The following is a 21,840-nucleotide window of genomic DNA, read 5'->3' on the forward strand; positions in this document are numbered from 1 at the left end:
AGCTCATCGCTCAAGGAGTGGTTGTAGAAACTGACTCCAATGTATGTAATTCTCCTATCATTCCGATCCTTAAACGCACTGACCCAAATGCACCTCCAGTTTATCGACTAGTGATTGACCTTCGAGAACTTAATAAATGTATCATACCCCAGTACCCAGTGGTTCCAGACATCTCTTCCCTATTGACTGCCATTGATTCCGAAGCAGCGTTCTTTACTGTCATCGATCTCAAGAACGCCTTCTTTAGTGTCCCCATCCATCCGGACAGCCAGTTCCTTTTCGGATTCTGTTTAAATGGAAGAAGCTATAAATTCACACGTGCACCTCAAGGGTTCACAGAAAGTCCTAGTATTTATAGTCAAGCACTTAAACGACAACTAGATAGTATTCACATGCCAACTGACACTGCCCTGCTCCAGTACGTCGATGACCTATTAATTACAGCCCGTACAGAACGTGACTGCGAACGTGCGTCACTGACAGTCTTGTATTTTCTGGCTGAAATGGGGCACAAGGTGTCCCCTTCGAAACTGCAATTCTGTGTCCAGCAAGTGGTATACATTGGACACTTGCTGTCCAAGAGGGGTAGACAGTTGACACCTGACCGCATCCAGTTAATTGCACATCTTCCACAGCCCAAGACACAGAAGGAGGTACGAGCTTTTATCGGCCTCACTTCTTACTGCAGACAATGGATCCCTCAGTACACATATCTAGCCAAGCCACTGATACAGTTGACAACACAGGAGGCAGCAACATCGACTGTCCTCCCTTGGACCCAGGAACACACACTTGTTTTCGAAGAATTAAAGAAAGCTTTATGTCAAGCACCTGTCTTAGCGACACCAAACTACAGTAAGCCTTTTACACTTTTTGTCACTGAACGTGATGGTACAGCATTATCTGTTCTCACACAAGATCAAGCAGGACAACACAAGCCTTGTGCTTATTTTTCTAGCACATTAGATCCAGTAGACCAGGCTTTGCCTGCGTGCCTCAAATCAGTTGCCGCCACAGCTTTAGCTATCAGACAAAGTGATTCCATAGTGTTAGGACACTCCCTGACAGTACAGGTTCCACACTCCGTGGAAGTTCTTTTAAACCGAACACAGACTCAGCACTTGACCATAGCACGATTGACAGGATATGAACTGACACTGTTCCAGCCACACATAGAGATCAGACGCTGTAACATATTAAATCCTGCTACACTGTTACCCTCGATTACCCCAAATCCTGCAGCACATGACTGTGTGGAAGTTATTAACACCATGACGAAGCCAAGACAAGACTTGACAGACATTGCATTACCAGACCCAGACCTGACACTTTATGTGGACGGTTCATGTATGAGAACAAATACAGGAGAGTTAGTGGCCGCATATGCAGTGACTACTGAAACTGAAGTTATAGAAACACATCATATTGACACTTTGTCTGCTCAAGCAGCAGAGCTCATCGCTCTGACCCAAGCCTGCATACGAGCCAAGAACCTGAAAGTAAACATATATACAGATTCACGTTATGCATTCGGAGTCGTTCACGACTTTGGAGTCCTCTGGCAAGAAAGAGGTTTTATGACCTCTCATGGAGCCAAGATTCAGCATGGCCCCCTCATTTAAGCTCTGTTAGAAGCAATACATTTACCTACAGCTATAGCCATTATGAAGTGCAAAGCACATACGAGAGTCACTGACACCATTTCCCAGGGTAACGACCTGGCAGATCGAACAGCCAAGTTTACAGCTCAGACTCCAGACATTCCAGCTGACACGACAAAGACAGACGTTTCAGTCCTGACGACTTGTATGACAGTCAAGGACCCTACACAAGATGTACTAGACATACAGACACATGCTACTCCAGACGAAATCAAGAAATGGTCTGAACAAGGAGGGGTCCAAACAGATCAGGGATGGTTGACGAAGGGAAAAGCCACATGGTTTCTCCCCGACTCTATGGTTCAAGTCATCATTAATACAGCACATAGTCCAGCACACTTAGGAGAAAAAGCCATGTTAGACAGCATCCAGAACCTCTGGTTTAACAAGCATTTACGAGCAGCAGCGAAGCAGAAAGTACGTACCTGCATGATCTGTTGTCAGTTCAATCCAGGTAAAGGTGTTCCCGTGGAACAAGGTGGATTTCATCCTCCTGACCATCCTTTTGAAGTCCTCCAGATGGATTATATCCAGATGGATCGATGTCGAGGATTCAAGTATGTCCTCGTAGTTGTATGCGCTTTGTCCAGATGGACAGAAGCATATCCAGACCCAGATTATACTGCCGTGACCACTGCCAAGCAGCTGGTACGTGAGTTTTTCCCTCGATACGGTTTACCCCGTGTCGTGTATTCAGATAATGGACAGCCATTCTCGTCCGAACTCATGAAACAGGTATCACTTCTGTTAGGGTACCAGTGGAAATTCCACTGCGTACGACACCCCGAGGCAGCTTGCCTCGTCGAGCGACACAATCAAACTCTGAAAATACGAATAGCGAAGGTCTGTGCAGAAAAAGGTGTAGATTGGATGGTAGCCCTGCCGGTTGCCCTCTTCTATATGCGAATGGTCGCTCACTCCAGATCTGGTTTGTCACCCTATAAAGTAGTTTTCGGTCGTCCCCCGAACATGTGGGGTACACCTATGCCTCGTAAAATCACCGATGTTGACAGTAACATGCTGTCAGATTACCTAGCTTCCTTGATGTCTGCACTACTCTCTTGTCGTTCACAGGTCGCGGCTGCCTTTCCAGACAACACCCAGGTGAAACCGCACGAGGTCGTTCCCGGAGATCTTGTATTGGTTAGAAATTTTGATCGCTCAAGCCCTCTGGAGCCCCGCTGGAAGGAGCCAAAACTCGTTCTGATGACCACAAGGACCGCCGTAAAGCTAGAAGGAAGGAAAGGCTGGCTCCATTCCAGTCACATCAAGCGTTTCCATGGACTGTGTCCAAAGACTTTTTTCAAGGACTGCCCCGATACTGACTCTAAACTTCCCCTGTTAGAGAAAACTCCGCAGCAGGAGTATAAAATGAAATTGAGGTCTAGTAAGTCAGACAGCGTTTAATTGTTTAAGTCCCCCAAGGGTGAAGCGGTTAGACAGGTTTCTGACATGTATGAGATAGACCCACATAGTGAGAGAGATAGACGAAACTTCAAAAAGATGAAATATTGTAAAAGTCTACGAAGCAGATGCATTGTTACCTTATTTTTTATGTTTATTCTGATTCTTACGATCACATGTAGAAGTTATATGCTACATGTATTTTTTCCTCCTCTTGGTTCGCATTCACACCTTTCCTCTAATGATACTGTAGAGCACGCATTTAGTGAACTACCCCCTCACGAGTTATCCTATCGACTTGCAATGCGCAACAATACTTTTATTCGTATGTTACACTATTCGCACCAGACCAGCAATGCCACTAATTGCTGGGTATGTGGTCGACTCCCCCCTTTTCAGACAGTGAAGGGAGTTCTGCCACTCTTTCCCTATCCGTTTTCACACAATGGTTCGTGTGGAGCATGGTTTGCATTAACGACATCTTTAGACGATAAGTCCCTTCTGAATACAGTTATGAATGAAACCGGTTTCCCAGACAAGGATGGTCTTCCCCATAGGACAGGGATAGATCTACAAAATGAAGTATATGATCTAGGCAATTTTTCCTCTAACCTCATGGTTTTGAATGTTCAGTCCGAGACCAATCCAGACTTGCCTTCTATAACAGTTCTACCAGTGAAAGGCGAATTATGTGTTAGAAAGAATGGTTCAGTACATCTAGGACACAGTGATTGTACTACTGTGGTCGAGTACAGTGACAGTGGGAAGTCTACTTTCAAAACTTCACGTCATTCCTATTTTATATGTGGTCAGACCGCTTATGTACGTTTGCCCCCAGATTGGGATGGAACCTGTTACATTGCATTCCTACTGCCACCAGTTTTCCTAGCCCCATCCGATTATCACCGAAATACCCATCTAGTACACGTCAGACATAAAAGGGAGATCGAGTCCCCAATTGTCGATCAGACTGAAACTGCATTGGAACAGTATACCGATTTCAATAAAGGTTTCTTTTTCTTCATAGGTCCCGTCCAGAATGGTAAATTAATACGCAGGTTAACCAGAACCCTTGAAGCAGTAGTGAATGAGACTACTTCCGCCCTAGGTAACTTAACAGAAGAACAGTCTGCTATGAGTTTTGTTGTTCTTCAGAACCGCCTTGTCCTTGACGTCATTCTGGCCGATAGGGGCGGAGCTTGTAGAGTCATCGGATCTAGTTGTTGCATTTTGATTCCTAATAACGCACCATCTGTGTATTCAGCAATAACTAGACTTCATAAAATAGCTCATCAGCTACACCAGAATCCAGGCACCTGGACTTGGTCCGGCTGGCTCTGGAGTGTAATATCTGCATGGGGATGGAAAGTACTGTCATTCCTAGGAGTAATAGTAATGATCATATTCAGTTGTTGTCTCTGTTTACAATGTGGCCCAGCGATTTGCGGCTTGTGCGCTACATCTTGTATTCCACGTCCACAGTCCCATTCCCAAATGAAAAGAGACGAGCAAATGATGCTGTATGAACAGATAGATGGTCTTATGAATATTGATGTTTCCTGAAGGGAACGTAGGGAACAAGGAGGGAATGAGGAAAATTGAATTTTGCCCTGTTATGTGTCCCTACGTGTTCCCCAACATGTAATATATATGTGCATGATCGCTATGCATTTTCCCTTTATGACCGAAAATAAAGACGCATTTCCAGTTGCGTCCAACGTTAGTATGTCAGTTATCCAGTCCTTCGTGAAGGCAACCTGAATTAGGCTTTCAGGCCTATGTTGCCAACGTATTTACATGGTGCACGTTAAATCATCGAGATGCACCCGTTTCTAGGCCCCACAGGGCCCGGACACCAGATTCAGGCCTCAAGTCTCCTGAAATGCTCCGAGAGATACAGCCCCGCCCGCATCCCTGACCCTTCACTTACTTCCTTCCCCAGCAACGCGGTGCCCGGCTCGGCCTGGCCTGCTTGCCAAGAATATGTTATGCCTACAGTTATCTGTTCAGCTTCCCGGCTTCACATTCCTAGCTAACGAACAGCATAAACATATCCATCTACAGTCTAGTCTTTCTGTCTCCATGCAAGTAATTTACTGAATTAGTATCCATAGAAGATCCATAGCTCACGCAATACATGAAGAAATATATGCATGCACTAGCCTTTAGTGACAAGCAGCCTTTGCCCTGATGACACTTAGAATCAAGCAACATGTACTCTAAACACAAGATATCAGATACGCTATAGGTACAGGTCGTTCTGACATCCCAGACTTTAGTCTCCTCTACTAGTGCTAGGAGTCAGCGCCCCCAGCTCTCCCCAGTTACACGTCATGACTCGTTTTGCGCGCACCAGTAGGTTAAAGGTTCCAGCTGCCCATGTAGCCCCCTCCATGTGTCCACCCACTTATGACACTTCTGTGACGTCTACATCACACACCTCCGTGCACGCCCTGTGCACGCCTTCTTTTCACGCCCATATGTTCTTATCTTTCGTTTGTCACTTGTTACGCCTACTGTATTCAATGCAACTGTATGGTTTTTCTATATATATTGTATGATGTTAATGAAATGTTGAATGTCCCTTCCTGAACCTTAGTAGGTGATGGAACCCGATATCCATTGGCTCGAGCCACTTAATTAAAGCCCGTATGACTCAGATACCACGGACTCTGCCTCTTATTTATTGAGCTATCCTTTTCGTTTAATGCATAGAAAAATAGTACCGGTAATTTATTTATTTACCACATTCCTAAAATCTTTTGTCCTGTCTATGTAATACAGGAGAGCTCTTTTCACGTCTAGCGTGTGCAGTGATCTTTCTGCAACTGAGTCTGGATTAGGGAAGAAAACCGGTAGCTCTATGGTCTGATTGATATGGAACTGAGAGACTACCTTGGGCATGAATTTAGGGTTGGTGCATAGAACTACCCTATTCGCATGAATTTGAATAAAGGGTTCCTGAACGGTTAGGGCTTGCAGCTCGCTAACCCGTCTTAGTGACGTAATCGCTATTAAGAAAGCCACCTTCCACGTTAAGAACTGAATCTCACAAGAGTGGAGGGGCTCGAAAGGAGGTCCCATTAGTCTGGTCAGAACTAAGTTAAGGTTCCAGACTGGAGAAGGTGGTCTTCTGGGAGGAATGACTCTTTTGAGTCCTTCCATGAAAGCCTTTATGGCAGGAACTCTGAACAGTGACAGGTGTTGTCTGTTCTGCAAGTAAGCCGCTATTGCCACCAAATGTATACGGATGGAACTGTACGCCAGATTGCATCTGTACAAGTGTAACAGGTAACAAATGATGTTCTGCGTGGATGCATCTAGCGGGTTAATGTCATGGTTGGAACAATAAATGACAAAACGTTTCCATTTGGCGGCATAGCATGCTCGAGTCGTAGACCTCCTCGCCTCCTTAATGATGTCCATACAATCAGGGGGCAGATTTAGATACCCAAATTCTATAACTTCAGGAGCCATATTGCAAGGTTTAACTGTTGCGGATCTAGGTGCTGAACCTCGCCATGGCTCTGGGTGAGAAGACTGGGTGTAAGACGCAGTCTTTAATGAGGCACCACGGAAAGTTCTAGGAACGTGGTGTACCATGCTTGCCTCACCCACGTTGGAGCAACCAGAATGAGGGTCATCGAGTGTTGTCTCAGTTTCTGCGCCACCAGAGGTATGAGAGGGGCTGGCGGAAAAGCGTACGCAAATCTGCCTGACCAGTTCATCCATATCGCATTGCCCTGAGACCGTGGGTGTGGGAACCTGGCGGCGAAGCTTGGGCATTTTGCGTTCTCGTTTGTGGCGAACAGGTCTATCTCTGGTTGCCCCCACTGCTGGAAGAACGGCTGCAGTACCGAGGGATGAATCTCCCACTCGTGCACCTGATGGCTGTGCCTGCTGAGCAGATCCGTCATCTGGCTGTCCTGTCCCGGGAGGTTCTCCGCCATGAGGAAGATGTTCCTCTGAATGGCCCACTTCCACATGCTCTGAGCCAGGTGAGACAACTGTGGAGAGTGAGTGCCTCCCTGCTTCTAAATGTAATACATTGCGTCATGCTGTCCGTCCGGATCAACACGACCTTGTAGCACAGATGCATCTTGAAAGCCTTCATCGCCATGAAGATCGCCATCAGTTCCAACAGGTTGATATGCATCTTCTTCTGTTGGTCCGACCATAGTCCCTGCACTGTGTAATGAAGGAGATGCGCCCCCCATCCCAGGAGGGATGCGTCCGTCGTGAGCACTATTTGTGGTACAGGCTCCTGGAATGGTCGTCCCTTGCAAAGGTTGTGTGGGTTCCACCAATGCAGAGAGTTGTATGCACGACCGGTCACCAACACTAGGTCTTTCAAATGTCCTTGAGCCTGGTTCCACTGCCGTGCTAGACACTCTTGGAGCAGCCGCATGTGCCTATCAACTGCAAAAACACTCGCGCTTGAAGTGAGTGCTGAGGTCTGAATCTGCGAATCAGCATTTGCATGCTGTTGATCCGCACCTGAGTTGGCAGGGCTGACGCTGTCAGTGTCCAGTGTCGCTCCCAAGTACTGTTGCACTTGAGCGGGCTGCAGATGCGACTTGGGATAGTTTAGAGAAAATCCCAAGCTGTGCAGAAGATGAATTGTACGTGACACGTGGTCGACACACTGTTCGGGCGACTTTGCTTGAACAAGCCAGTCGTCCAGATAGGGATAAACATGATTATGTTGTCTCCGAAGGTGTGCCGCCACCGTCGCCAAGCACTTGGTGAACACTCGGGGAGCAGTGGTCACTCCGAAAGGCAGTACCTTGAACTGATAGTGTTTGTTCTGTATAGTGAACCTGAGGTATTTCCCGTGTGCTTGATGTATAGGTATATGGAAATATGCATCCTTCAGATCCAAGGTTGCCAGAAAATCCCCTTGACTGAGCAGGGGCAGAACCTGCTGCAGAGTCAGCATATGAAAATGCTCTGAGAGGATGTACAGGTTCAGGGGTCTAAGGTCTAAAATGGGTCTGAGAGACCCGTTCTTCTTCGGGACTAAGAAATAGAGAGAGTACACCCCTGTTCCGTGCTCCTCTAAAGGTACCAGCTCTATGGCCCCCTTTTGCACCTCCTGCTGTAATAAGAGTATGTGCTCTGCGGACATAGGATGGTGTCTTGGTGGTATGTCGGGTGGAGTGGATGTCAGTTCTAAACAATACCCGAACTGGATACGTTTTCTCACCCACCTGTCTGTGGTAATGCCTTCCCAGACTGGCAGGAACTGTTGAAGTCACCCCCTGACCGGTGTTATGTGGTCCGGGGGCAGTGACAAGACGTCACTGTTTGTTATTTGCTGAGGACCTGGCGTTATTGTTACCGCGTCCTCTGCCCTTGGTGCTGTTACCACGGTATCCACCCCTGTTGTTCTTATTGAAGGTGTTCGGTGAAGCGCCTTTATTGAACTGTGTCTGCTGAGACATTTGCCCCCTCGAGGTTCCTCTGTTATTTGAGCGACGAAAGGAACCACCCCTGAACTGCTGAGACTGTAAAGCTCCCATAGACTTAGCAGTCTCATTATCTTTCTTTATTTTTTCAAGGATGGTATCAACGTCAGGCCCAAATAGGGAATCTGGGTTTATGGGGTGATTCAGAAGACTTGTTTGTATTTCTGGCTTAAAACCTGAAATCCTCAACCACGCCTGTCTCCTCAACATTACGCAAGTGTTGATAGCCCTGGCTGCAGTGTCTGCTGCATCTAGCGCACACTTGATGGACGCATTTGAAATCAGTTTCCCTTCCTGAATCAACATGTCCGCCCCATCCTTATACTCGTCAGGCAAGTGTTGTAATAGTTGCTCTAGAGTGTCATAGTGTGCCCTGTCATATCTGGCCAGTAGGGCCTGTGTATTAGCTATCCTCCAAATGGTAGCCGCCTGCGCAGCAACCCGCTTCCCAGAAGCCTCTAGCACTTTAGACTCTTTGTCGGGGGGAGGAGCATCACCACTCGTCTGCGAGTTCGCCCTCTTCCGGGCATTGGACACCACCAGCGAGTCCAACGGCAGTTGACCCTTTATGTACGTAGGGTCCACAGGGGCAGGCCTGTATTTCCTCTCAATACGGGGGTTCACCACCCTTGCTCTGGTTGTGTCCTTGAAAATGTCAGTGGCATGCTTGAGGACACCCTTGAGCATCGGTAGTGTCTTCACTGATCTATCCGATGTAGCGAAAGTGTCAAACAAGAAGTCCTCTTCAATCGGGTCTGCATGCATGACCACATCGTGATTCAACGTCGCCCTTTCAATAAGGGCATTGAAGGCCGCAGTACCCTCCGTGGGTGCTGTCTTCACTTGGAACTGCTGTGTGTCCGACGTGCCTTGGTCGTCACCCACATCTTGAGATGCATCAGGGTAATTAAATTGTTCATCATTTTGTCCATCACCCCCACCATCGTCTGTGAGTGCGGGGGAATGCGTAAAGGCCTGCTCGTAAGGCCTTAAAGGCTCGAAAAGTACTGGCGAGGCAGCAGAGCCTCGTTTCTTTTTGAGCGGAATTCGATATTATTCCATCCCCTTTTCCGGTAAGATCTTCCGTTTCACGAGGGTGAGTCTTCCGGTTGCAGAGTCAATGTACAAACCCTTTGACCCCTCGGAGGGGGGTTGGGTAAGACTAGCGCTTCAGGAGTGGAGTACCGTTCCTTAAAGCTGGACATCGTTTTCGCAGGGTCGGCGCCCTGCACTGGCTTAGACATCTTGGGTCTTGCGGTCGGAGGCAACCCAAATACTATCGGTGGGTGCCCCGATGTCTGTTTGACCTTCTTTGCGGCCGTCTCCAACTTCGATCTAGTTGGGGCGCCTTGTGTCCCAAAATGGCGGTGGCTTGATGCGTCACGTTCCAACGCGGCCATTTTCTCCTTCTCGTCGAGAAGCTTCACCAGCATATCCCTGTATGCCTCCGGACTGAGGAGCTGCTGCGACTCAAGTCCGTCTTCAGTGTTCACGCCCCTCAGGGCTGCCTTAGATGACGACGATCCGTCTGTTTCGGCTTTCGACACCCTCTTGGGCATGCCGATCTTCGGGTTGGCACCCTTATGTGACCTCGAAAGGTCAATGACACTCTGAGCCTTAGTACAATCCGGAGGATCGAGGCTTTGAGAAACGAATCCTGGAGGAACCAGTTTCAGTTTCGATTTGTCCTTAGTCAGTTTCAGTTTCGTTTTCTAAGGCGCAACCACCGATGGCTCTGATATATTCTTAGCCGGGCAAGATAGAGGGGCTGTAGAATGAGTAGAAAGATCTTGGCTAAGGCCTTGCGGCGATGCTTCGACCTGAGCCTTTGACCAGACAGTGTCACTTTCGACCCCCGACACGTCGGTAGGTTCTTGTTCATCACTCGAGTCGCCCTCCGCGACTCCGATATCCATAACGACGTCTCTTACCTCGACGTCTTCATTGTCTTCTACATTTTCTACCTCTCCGTAGTAAGAGTCTTGATAGGAGGCCAGATTGGAGAGTTGTTCTGGTTCCTCCTCTTGGACGCCCTCGTCGTCCCCAGCCTCGAAGATATTCTCTGCTTCTAGCGCCTCTCGCGCCGGTGGTCTCGCCTCACGTCGAAGAGCGAGCGCCCCTTCCGACCTGAATTTCGCACAGGCCCGGCAACTCTCCTCGTCGTGGTCTGGAGATAGACAATTGCTGCACACCGGGTGCACGTCTAATGAAGGGTACTTCGAGTCACAAAGTGGACAACGTTTCAACGGGGTCCCAGTTTCCATCGCCGATGTCAGAACTTCGGTCGGGCCTAAAAAGTTCATCAAAAGCACATGTGCTTAGGTATCCGAGAACCGGACAATATAACTCAGCACCGAACGAAGAACAATACCGACGCTTCAAAGGCCTTTTGGCCTGTAGAAACTAAAGTTTTTCCTTAGGTTCCGAACACGAGTCACGGAACACATCCGAACCCAATGGCGGAAAAAAACAATCTGAGGATGGAGAGGATGCCCATGCGCACTGTAGTCCAGGGGAGGAGCCACCTATCTCGTGATACTCAAAAGACTCTTCCAGGACAACAAGGTGCAATCATCCGGACCCAACACTAGGCGGCGATCTATGCACAAGATATGAATTTAGCGTCCCACATGCCTCGAACTGCATGTTACTGGGATAAATCTACCACAAAACAATTACATGAGATTTTTCTGCCACCCCAGTATTGTGCAACTTCTAAAAAGGGACTATGAGAGGTCTTGGACCGGTCCTGTGACCTGGAGGGTCACACCAAGTGTGCCCTTATTTAAGGCGGAGGACTGTCATGGGTTTAACAGCTAGAGCGGTGGTGGCAATGCACCCTGTTGTAAGGATCAATACCCTGATGAGATCTTTGCATCATGGTCAGTGTAGTGGCTTCCTACTGATACACCCATGTAATGCTCAATTTCTATGCCTGGGTGTTAAGGGTGTTGGTGCGCGTAGAATAAATGCAATGTGAGAGTGCGACAGAGTAAACAGCATCTCCTGCCTGCCAGTTGTGTATACAAGTGGGACCATCTGTCCCTCTTTTATACCCAAGTTCAAAGTCCTCTGTTACCAAGGAATTGAGTGCTCTACAAAGTACTCAGGTGCCTGCTGTGACACCAGGGATGGTGTCAGCCTATCTAAGTTGAGGGGACATCACCTGCAGGCTGAATTACTTAATGGAGAAGCTGTGTACCTGTCATGAAGAGCCTAGAAGTCTGCCTAGAAGCCTGCCTGTCTGGTAAGAAAGGGAAGGGAGGACAAGGCTGTCCTGGAAGAAGCAAGGTCCGACACATCCTCGTTATCTGTAGGGCGGGCCGGAAAGCCATCCAGCAGGACCAGCTAGTCTGAGGGACTTCCCCCCCCACCCCGCCAATACTCTCCCAACAGTTCAAGGCAAAAAATAAAACTCTACAACAAAGTGATTGTTGAGGCCCAGTTGGAAGATTGTGTGCTGCCAACGGCGTGTTCAAGGTTCCATTTGCCAAATTCCTAACACAACAGGGTCTGAATCTACTGACTTCCTGGAGAGAATGTGTTGGGCTTTTAGCTGCTGAATTTCTGACTACTCTGTGTCAGAGGTCCATGAGGGACTACAACTGCTCCAGTGTCTGAGCTTACGCCTGTGGTCCAGCCAGCCACAGTGTGGCCTCGATTGCTGACGGTCGGGCCTCCAGAGGGGCTGCACTTACCGACAGGCCAGGTGTGACTGCTACCTTGGGACTGCTGATCTTCAGGCAACTGCAAAGAAAAGACAGAGTGGGTGCCCTACGGAATGCAGCCCTACATCCAGGACAAAAGCGCTCCACAAAAGCCTGCTGGTGGGTGACTGCTCTCTCGAGTGTTTGCGCGTGCCATTCAAGTGCCGGGAAACAGGAAAGAGACCCAGACAAGACTGACTCATCCTGTGGAAGGATAAAACGCTTACGACAGAGCATATACACATTGGGGTGACTAGAGTGACAGAACTGCACCTATACTATATTCATGATACTCCTAAATGCCCCAGGGGGCAAGAGGGTATCAGAACCGGACGCACCTGTCTGCAGCAGATGGTAGTCTGGCATCCCTGCACTATCTTTTCACCCAGACTGTCCATAAAGATGATTTCAGAGCCGCTACGCACATAGCAGTGGGAATCACAGACCATTGGCTGGTGGAGGTGCAACTCGATAGTCCGGTTGTGGACTTCATCCTACCCCCAAGGGGTGATCCGTGATATTTAAAAGACAAGACGTTGAAAGCTCGTATGAGAGATAGAGCAGAATTCTATTTTAAGGAGAACGGGCGGCCTGTTGAATCAGCTTACGTGCTATAGGATGAATTCAAGCCAGTGATCCTTGAGGACACTTACAACAAAGGGGACGGAAATACTGGGAGAGACTTCCTGAAAGACCAGACCCTGCCAATGCTAATGAATGAGGACCGAGACGCACTAGACCAAGACCTGACAGTAGACTAAATAAATAAGACAATAAGAACCTTGCAAACAAGACAAGCAACAGGGCCTAATGAGCTTCCCTCAAAATTATATAAAAGCATGATGGATAAAATCAGGGAGTACCTCCAGAAGAGGTTTAAGACTGCCTGAAAATAAAGGTGTCTCCCAGAGGACCAAAGAACGTCTGAGGTGGTGGTCATCCCAAAAAAGGACAAACCAGTAACTGAGTTTGGGTCTCATAGACCTCTCTCCCTGCTTAATTTTGAGACTAAGGTCCTTGCATAGGCCCTAGCGATCTGCCTGCTGACAGTAGCTTTATGCCACACTAGGGAACGCGCTTAAATCTCCGACACCTTAATGGAGTACCACATGCAACAGGGGATTCCTTTGCTGAACCAGTGGCGCTGCTGTCATGCTCTTGTATGTGGCCCCTCTAGTGTGCATGCGCGTCAATAACACAGTCTCCCGAGTCTTTGCCGTCCGACAGGGATGTTCCTTGTCTCCTATGCTCTTCACACATGCGTAGGTTCGCCAGGACCTCTCATATGGGGTATTCCAGTTGATCAAGAGTGGGATGAGAGAATCTCCCTCTACACTGATGTTTTGGTGTAGGATACGTAATCAGCCTTCTCGAGTGAACGAATCCTACAAATCTTTCACATATTTGGAGATTATTAAGGATATAAGATCAACTGGAAGAAGTCCTTAATATTCCTGCTGGTGGCAGGGACCCTGCGGCTGGACTCTACGTGCACAGTTTGAGTGGCACTACATGGCTTTAAATATTTGGGCGTGTTCATTACAAGAGAGCCACGGGCAGGAACATACTTCTGAAATTAGACCGGCTTCGCTGGGATGCCCCACACTTGTGGGCGCTCCCGCTCTCCTTATTGGGCCGAGTGGCCCTATTTAAAGTGATGACCCTCCAGGGTTTCCTGTACATCGTGCAAAAAACGTCCTTTAAGATCCCACCTGACATTTTCTTTTAAAAGGTAGACTGAGAACTTCAGCTCCTGTTGTGGGATGGTGGCTCTTCAAGCTGAGTAAGGTGCAGAGGGGAGTTCAAGGTGGACTGGCGGTCCGGAGCATTCGCAAGTATTACTGGGCCACGCAGCTGGTGGCAGTCACCAACTGGGTTTTTGCGGACCGTGAGGATCCTGCTTACCGGGTAGATAGATTGGCCATGGGCAAGAGAGGTTACCCCACCCCGATGCTGTATCGAAGAAAGTATGAGTGCGCCCTACCAACTCATATCCAAACAGTGGTAAGGGTGTGGAGAGAGGCTACCAAGTGTTTAGGCTGAGAAGGTAAGCTGACTGAAATTACTCCACTGTATGATGGTGATCTTTTAAGTGCAGTGGGAGGATTGCAGGGCTTTACAAAATAGGGATTGATTAGCTTAGAACGCCGGGCGATGTGTGGAGGAGTCAGGCGCTTGTGTCCTTCACAATCCTACAACAACGGTATATTAGGTGACTAAAGACGGTTCTGACATTTGCAGGTGGGTCAAGCTCTGCAAATGTAAATGTAAATGTCAAGGTATTTGTAGAGCGCGCTGCCACCAAGCGGCTATTACTCATACCGCTATGGAACCCCTCCTGGCTTTCCCTGTGAAGTGTCCACTCCTGGGCACCCCCAGGGTGAAGCCAGGCATCCTAGCGCTGTTGGGGCCGGTGTAGAGGTTAAGCAAGCTATTGCCCAGAGTTGCAGCGAGGGACCCATGATTAGACAAGGCACCGAGGCGAGAATTGTCAGGTCTGAGGAAATTGAGCCCAAGACCCGCCGAGGCGGGAATTGAAGCCTGGTCCCGGGCTAGACCTCTGCATCAGGGTCTGCCGCTCTAACCATTGAGCCACACTCCTCCGAAAAAGCAATCTCAACCATCTATAGGAAGTTTATCTACAATTCTCTGGATCCCTTGGGGATGTTTCAGGCGACCATTCACCAACTTTTGTGTTTTTCAAAAACAAGCTTTCAAAGCTGGAGTTGATTTTTAAAAACCAATAACTAATCACCCTCACACCCTTGGAACTTTCTCCCTGATTAATTTTAACCCAGGAAGTGGGTTTCATTTAAAAACAAATTCTCATCACGACTGCCAGGTATTCCCTGGTGGTCCTGAATAAGAGAAAAATACCTCAGACTGCCTGATCTAGAGAGGAAGGGCCGTCCGATGTATTTACATCAATGCCACTCAAGTAAGGCTGGACAAATGACAATCCAGCTGACTTGCATTAGGTCAGGCAGACCATCCGTTTGTTGGACATGATACTCCACCACGCTTGTGCAGGAGTACCCTGCTCACCAAACTCTAAATCAAGACCTTTATCTTGTCTGTGCTATGCATGTATCTATAGTTCTGCTTCATTATGTCCATCAGTGTTTGTATTAGTTACCTGTTATTGAGGCTTGTGTGTTTGGTACAGCGTAATCTTACGGTGTGTGTGTGTGGGTTTATTGGAACCCTGCGGTTTAATCTGCACTTGTTGTTTATGCCGTGTTATCACACCCTTGTAATTATAAAAAGTATGTTACAGGCGGCCAGGTGTCTCTTGCCCGTGACTTCTGCAGAAGTAATGGTGCACAGTTAACAGCAGCAACATTGCAAAGTGTCAAGAGCCTGATTTAGAGTTCGCTGGCAGGGTTAGTCAGACAGAACCGTGACGGATATCCTGGCCGCCGTATTACAAGCACCACTGAATATAATATATGAGAGCCTCATTTCTTTCTTTCGTACTTTCTATTTCCCTTGTTTTTATTAACTTTACTAGCTGTACCCGGCCACGCGTTGCTGTGGCTCAGTCTGGTTAAATGGAAAAGAAAGAAAAGGACAAGCGCACGTTTCTAATATGTTTAATTTCACAATGCTTGTGGGTATACAATATTTTTTGTTGTTCCATTGTCTGTGCAGATGTAGAGATTGTCTGGTTTTCCGACTCTAGAACACCCAACATATAATTGTCCCTGTGAGAAGCAAGATCTAAACCGCACAATTCTAAAGATTGGCCCTGAGCTTTTTAAAAAAAAAAAAATTTAAACAAACTGTACAGTATCATAGCAAGTACCCATGTTTTTTTGTTTTTGCTGCTTGTTATCCAGTATTTACCGATATCAATTTGATACATGTTTAAATCACATCACATCAGTTAATATAACAGAAACAAACAGTACAGATGGTAGCTTTTGGACGCATCCTTAATATATAACATGTAACAGAACCGCAGGTCGCGGTTGCATCCTGTTCTTTTAAATTATGTTGCAAACTGAACCAACTCCTCCCCCCTTCCTCCACCCACTTCACGGTCTGCCATCCTGACACCAACTGTCCATCCTAATATATGTAGACTATTGCCTCTATGCGTCCCTTGTAGTTGTTGCGCATCAACCAAATCAATAGGGTCTGTTCGGGCCTTCGATTAAAAACACGCACGTATTCGACACGCGTGTATTTGAATCCAACGTTGTGTATATAAAAACACGCACGTTTTCAAATCCAATGTTGTGTCAAAATTTCAAAGCAATCGGTGGAGTACTTTCGGAGATTTTAGATTTTGAACAACGAACAGTTACATTTTTATTTATATAGATAGATTTCACTTTTTTTTGTCCTCTTTCTTATTTCTTTTTCTGTTTCTCTCTATTCCTGGCTTATCTCTCATTCATTTCTTAATTTAAGAATGCTTAGCCCCTAAAGCATTTTATTAATTCATTTGTGTAGGAGAGTAGGGTCTGCTATCCTATGGTCACCCCAAATTTTTGCTTTTTGCTTCACTGGTTTTCGACTACTGAGGCTGTGGGCCTGCTGATCAGACCCCCAGCCTGCTGTTCTCTCACTAAATTACTGACACATGTGCTATAGGCACATACCAATTGGAAATGGACTCCTTGTCAGCCCCTGTATAATGCACTATAGGTGCCCAGGGCATAGGGGCCACCAAGGCCTACCAGGGGCTGCAGCATATCTTTTGCCACCCCTGGCTGGTTCTTAAATTGACACAACTGGCTGATCACTCAGCTGGGGTAAGGTGGTGTAAAACACCCCTTGCTTAGATATAGTATACCTATATCTAAACCTATATCTGGACACATGTAAACCTGTGAGTCACTCCTATGGAAGGCCTCATCAATCCTGGAGGCAGAGTGCGTGGTTTTATGTGAGATGGAGCTCTAGCATGAGCTGAGCCTGTCTGCAGCTGTCGGGAACAACTCCCTAAGCTGTTTCAGGATAATGCCATACCATATACTCTTAAGTGCCTTATAATCCTCGCGGTTAAATAGCAACTTTGGTTTGGCTTTATCAAAACATGTCGTGTAAGGTGTCATACGATTTGGAATACCATCCCCTCGCCAGTTCTGGCGACGGGGATGGCATTCCACCCCTCTAGAGGGGTAAGACATGTTGCTTTACTGAAACGCGGTTAATTTCTCCAAAGACCTTAGATCCACAAAATGGATGCCTCTGCCACAGACAAATGTCTGGACCCCTGTAGCTGACCGAAACTCAGCCAAAGGGGTCCTGGACAAAGGGTTTCCTGTCACAGGAGGGTGTCACCGCCCTCCAGACAGGAGATAGTGGATTGTAGCAGGGAGGTTTGAAAGAAACCAGACACTGCTTGGGGCGCACAAGGCTGCCCCTTGCATAATCCGGCCAAACCGGTTCTGGGGCACTCCAGCCCTCGTGCCAGGGCGGCCTGGATCAAAGGAAGGGGGTGTACCCACCCACTTCTGTTGAAAATTAGTACGGTTTGGTGAACATTATCTGCGCCATCTTGCCTCTTCCCCTGATGCCACACTTTTGTCGTGCGCACCCGCCATTTTAAGATGCCCTGATCAGAGCGAACCCTTTCGCATGCCGCTGGCCCCTGACATAGCCCTTCGCCCTCACTAAGCCTGCACGCTGACCAACCCCCTGCTTGCACCTGCCTTGAATCATAAACCCCTCTTCGGCGCTGCTCTGCCCCAGGCCCTCATCCTGTTCCCAGCGCGACACCTCCCTTCTTCCCTTTCATGATCCCCGGCCCTTAGATGCAAACCCCCTTTTCCCCGTGTGCCCGTTTGTCTTCCCCGTTCCCAGGCCGACACCCAGCTCTGCCGATACTATCCCTTGCCCCTCCCCGTGCAATAGAAAGCTTCCCTCATCAAAGGACCCCCGAGTTGATCAAAGCCCCCACCCCATGAGATCCGATCGAACCCCGCATTCCATGAATTGGCGGAATATCCAGCTGCGCGATAGTCATCACCTGCTGTGACCAGGGTGGGGACTTTTACTGTAGATATGTGTGGGAACGGGCCCGAAGGGGGATTCCGGGAATGTCTTTCCGTACATCAAAGCTTTATCATATGTATGTAAACTGTAATAAAAACCACAAACACTGTATATAAGGGGCCAGGCCTCAGACGTAAGTTAGAGCACCTCATAACGATACCTGCTGTCCGTTTTGCTGTGTTCTCCTCCGGAGAGAATAAAAACCTTGTTTCCTGCTTTCCAGTCTCCAGCGCCTGCCTCTTCATTGATTAAATAACTAGAGGGTCACAGAGGCAATACCGCCGGGCAAATATCGATTGTCCCCGACCCGACCCAGGTTTCAACACTTCCTGGGTCCCACCCATAGGGGTGGACCTAGCAGGTAATCACGCCCCCCAGATTCGAATAAGAGTGGGAGCAGTGCCAATGCACATCAGATTTCCTGGAAGAAACATTTGAAACGAAATTCTGGACCCTTCGCCCTCCATCTCAACGTGGAAGCCCGAAGAATCTCCCTTGTGGTCAAGGAGTGACCACCCTGCAGCAGCAGGCACCATCCAGCCCTCGACGTCTACTTAGTTGCAGTTCCCGCCGGAACTCGAGCGACTGAGATCGACGAGATCAAGCCTGCCTGCCTTCTAACAGCCCGATCCACAGTCCCTGCAAAGCTGAGACCCGTGGAGGCGACCGGAAGCGTGGGGCACGCCATCTTGAATTGACCACGAGACGCTGACCGTGCAGCCCACGAGTGACCCTCGAAGTTGTACACCGGGGTTTGAGAAGCCCCCACCCTGAGCTACTCCTGAGCCGAAGTTCAGCCCTCCACACTCGACGAGTGCTGCGTGGGGCCCTTTGGCTCTATTTGGCTCAACGCGTTGGCCCGGTCACTTGCCAGCTGGCTAGTGGTCCCGGTGCCGACGAACTAACTAAGAAGACTCGTGAATCTGGTTGCTCCAGATCCACACCAGCTCCCCTGAAAAGGAGCCCCGACTCTGACCTTCCTGGTCCGAGTGAGAAGCAATCTCCCGATCCCGCGTGGATTGCTCTTGCCAAGGCTTGTTTGCTCCAAACTTGAAGCCGACTGCACCGACGGTGAGAGCCTGCGTGGGACAGATCGTGACCTGCTCCTGGACGTCGCAGATGCCCCAGAGCCCACGTGACAGCGGAGAGAAGCTCCTCGACGACCACCTGATTGTGCCCGACATTGCCTGGTTCCGTCCTGGTTCCACCCTGGTCACTGCTGAGTGACCCAGACTCTGTCCCCTCTGCTTTCAGGTACTCTACAACTTGAGTCCACCCTTGGACTCCACCGGACACTTCATCTTTAACCCGCCTGCAGCCCTTTCAGCTTCAAGCACCAAGAGCCTGCGAGTCAGAACCCGACGCCACTTCGACCCTGTGCACCCACTTCCTGTGGGTGAGGTAACTTTGCTCCGCCGGTGTTCCCACACTGGTGCACACCTCTAGGGTCTGTGTGTTAAGTTTTGTTCCTCTAGGTTCAGCGGAAGTGTCCTTTAACTTTAACTTTACAACTTTTACGCACCATTGGTTAACATTGGTGCGTGCGTGCGCTTTCCGCACATCTCCCGAATCCCGAGGGCCATTCCCGACTTCAGCATTGCTTGTCCTGACTGCTCCCAGCGATTCCCTAGGCCCTAGGCCTAACCACTGCTCGAGTGGCATCTCTTATACCACTTGTTTAGTATATGGTTTGAGTGGCCCCCTGCCCTCATCCATAATTGTGCAACTTTGTATGTTTAAACAGTGCTTTTGATTTAACGCTTGTGCCCCTTTATTCATAAAGAATACTGGGGATTGTTTTTAGTAATAAATACATATATTTTTATAATATATACTTGTGTGGTGTCCTTTCATTTGATATTACAGGATTCTATGTGGTAAAACAGCTCGCTTAACACGACCTCTTAAGTTAAGCCTTTAGGCTGCTTAGTCCATGCTACCCCTAGGATAGCTTGTCTAATAAGGTTGACTTACAACCAGACACCATAAGGGATTGTTTGGTCTGATAATAGGTGGTTCCAGAATTGGAAACATCACCTATCAGGCCAACTTCTCACATTGGTGAGCAGCGGTGCGGATTTGAGCTTGCTGTTGTTTTACCATTGCAATCTTTGTATCAAATTGAAAGATCACATCAAGTACCTCTAGGTACATATAAATCAAAAGCTTAGCATATTAAGTTCTACTGAACTTAGTAGTTGTAGAGAAAAGGGATTAGCACACCCTGACTACAACTCACTAGCAAGGTACAGTAGGAAAACACTTAGTGTAGGTAAGTGCACCACTTACACCTCACTAGTAGTCATGTCTGACACAGGAAAAGCCTCAGGGTCTGATCCTGCGACAGTTGACCTTACCAAGGCAACTTCCAGCTATGACAAGTTAACCCGAAAGGACTTGGGCCCTTGTGCATCTCAAGAGGGTTAAAAAGGGGCAGAAGTCCCACCTGCCAAATCCTGATAGACATCCTAGAGCAGGATGACTTAGAAAGGGCGAAGGAAGCTTCCCTAGAGACAGGAAATGGAGGGAACCCCCCTGTAACTGATCCCCCTCAGGAGGACGAGGAAGAAGAAGAGGAGGAGGAGGACTCAGAAGTTGAGGACCCAGAAGATCAGGATCAGAGGGGTAGCCAGGTCCAAGTTGCCCGGCTTAACCAGGCCAACTTAGACCTACTGGGGAATGGAGAGGGCCAGCACCTCCCCAGATCCCACCATGTTATTCTCCCAGGCAACAGAAGAGTGAGATCTCCCTCAGGGGACTCTCATATTTCTAGTGCCTCCAGAGAATCACAGAGAGGCATGACTGCTTCTCAGAAAACTGAGCATAGGGCTAGAATGAGGACTGTCAAACTCCAAATAGAGAGGGAGGAGGTAGCCCTGACTCAAGCTAAACTTACCTTAGCTCAAGCTAGACTTGCCTTGGCAAGAGAGCAGAAATTAAGTGGCTTAGATGCCACTGGTGGCAGCAATTTTCCAAGAGAAAAAGACAGGGGCTATGACAATAGAAACCTGACAAAAATTGTGGCCCCCTTCAAAGAAGGGGATGACATCCACAAATGGATGACTGCTCTTGAGAGAGCCTGCATGGTACAGCAGGTTCCTGAGGATCAGTGGGCTGCAATTTTATGGTACTCCTTTTCTGAGAAAGGGAGGGACAGGCTCCTCACAGTTAGACCTGAGGATGCCAAAAACTACACTGTTTTGAAGAGTGCTCTTATTGAAGGGTTTGGCCTAACCACTGAGCAATACAGGTTGTTGTTCAGAGACACCCAAAAAGCACAGACTCAAGACTGGACTGATTTCGTTGAGTGTGCCACTAAGGCTTTGGAGGGTTGGTTGCAGGGAAGTAAAGTTTCAGACTATACAGGATTGTACAATCTTATGATGAGAGAACAGATCCTTAATAACTGTACAAACCAGCTGTTGCATCAATACCTTATTGACTCTGATCTGACCTCTCCCCAAGAATTGGGAAAGAAGGCGGACAAATGGGTCAGAACAAGGATTAAGCAGAAACCCCAGAACCAAGGTGGTGACCAGAAGAAAACAGACCAGAAGGGTGGTAATCAGAAAGATAAAGAAAAAGACCAGAAGT

Source organism: Lissotriton helveticus, chromosome 1_2, assembly GCF_964261635.1.
Source record: "Lissotriton helveticus chromosome 1_2, aLisHel1.1, whole genome shotgun sequence".
Classification (NCBI taxonomy): domain Eukaryota; kingdom Metazoa; phylum Chordata; class Amphibia; order Caudata; family Salamandridae; genus Lissotriton; species Lissotriton helveticus.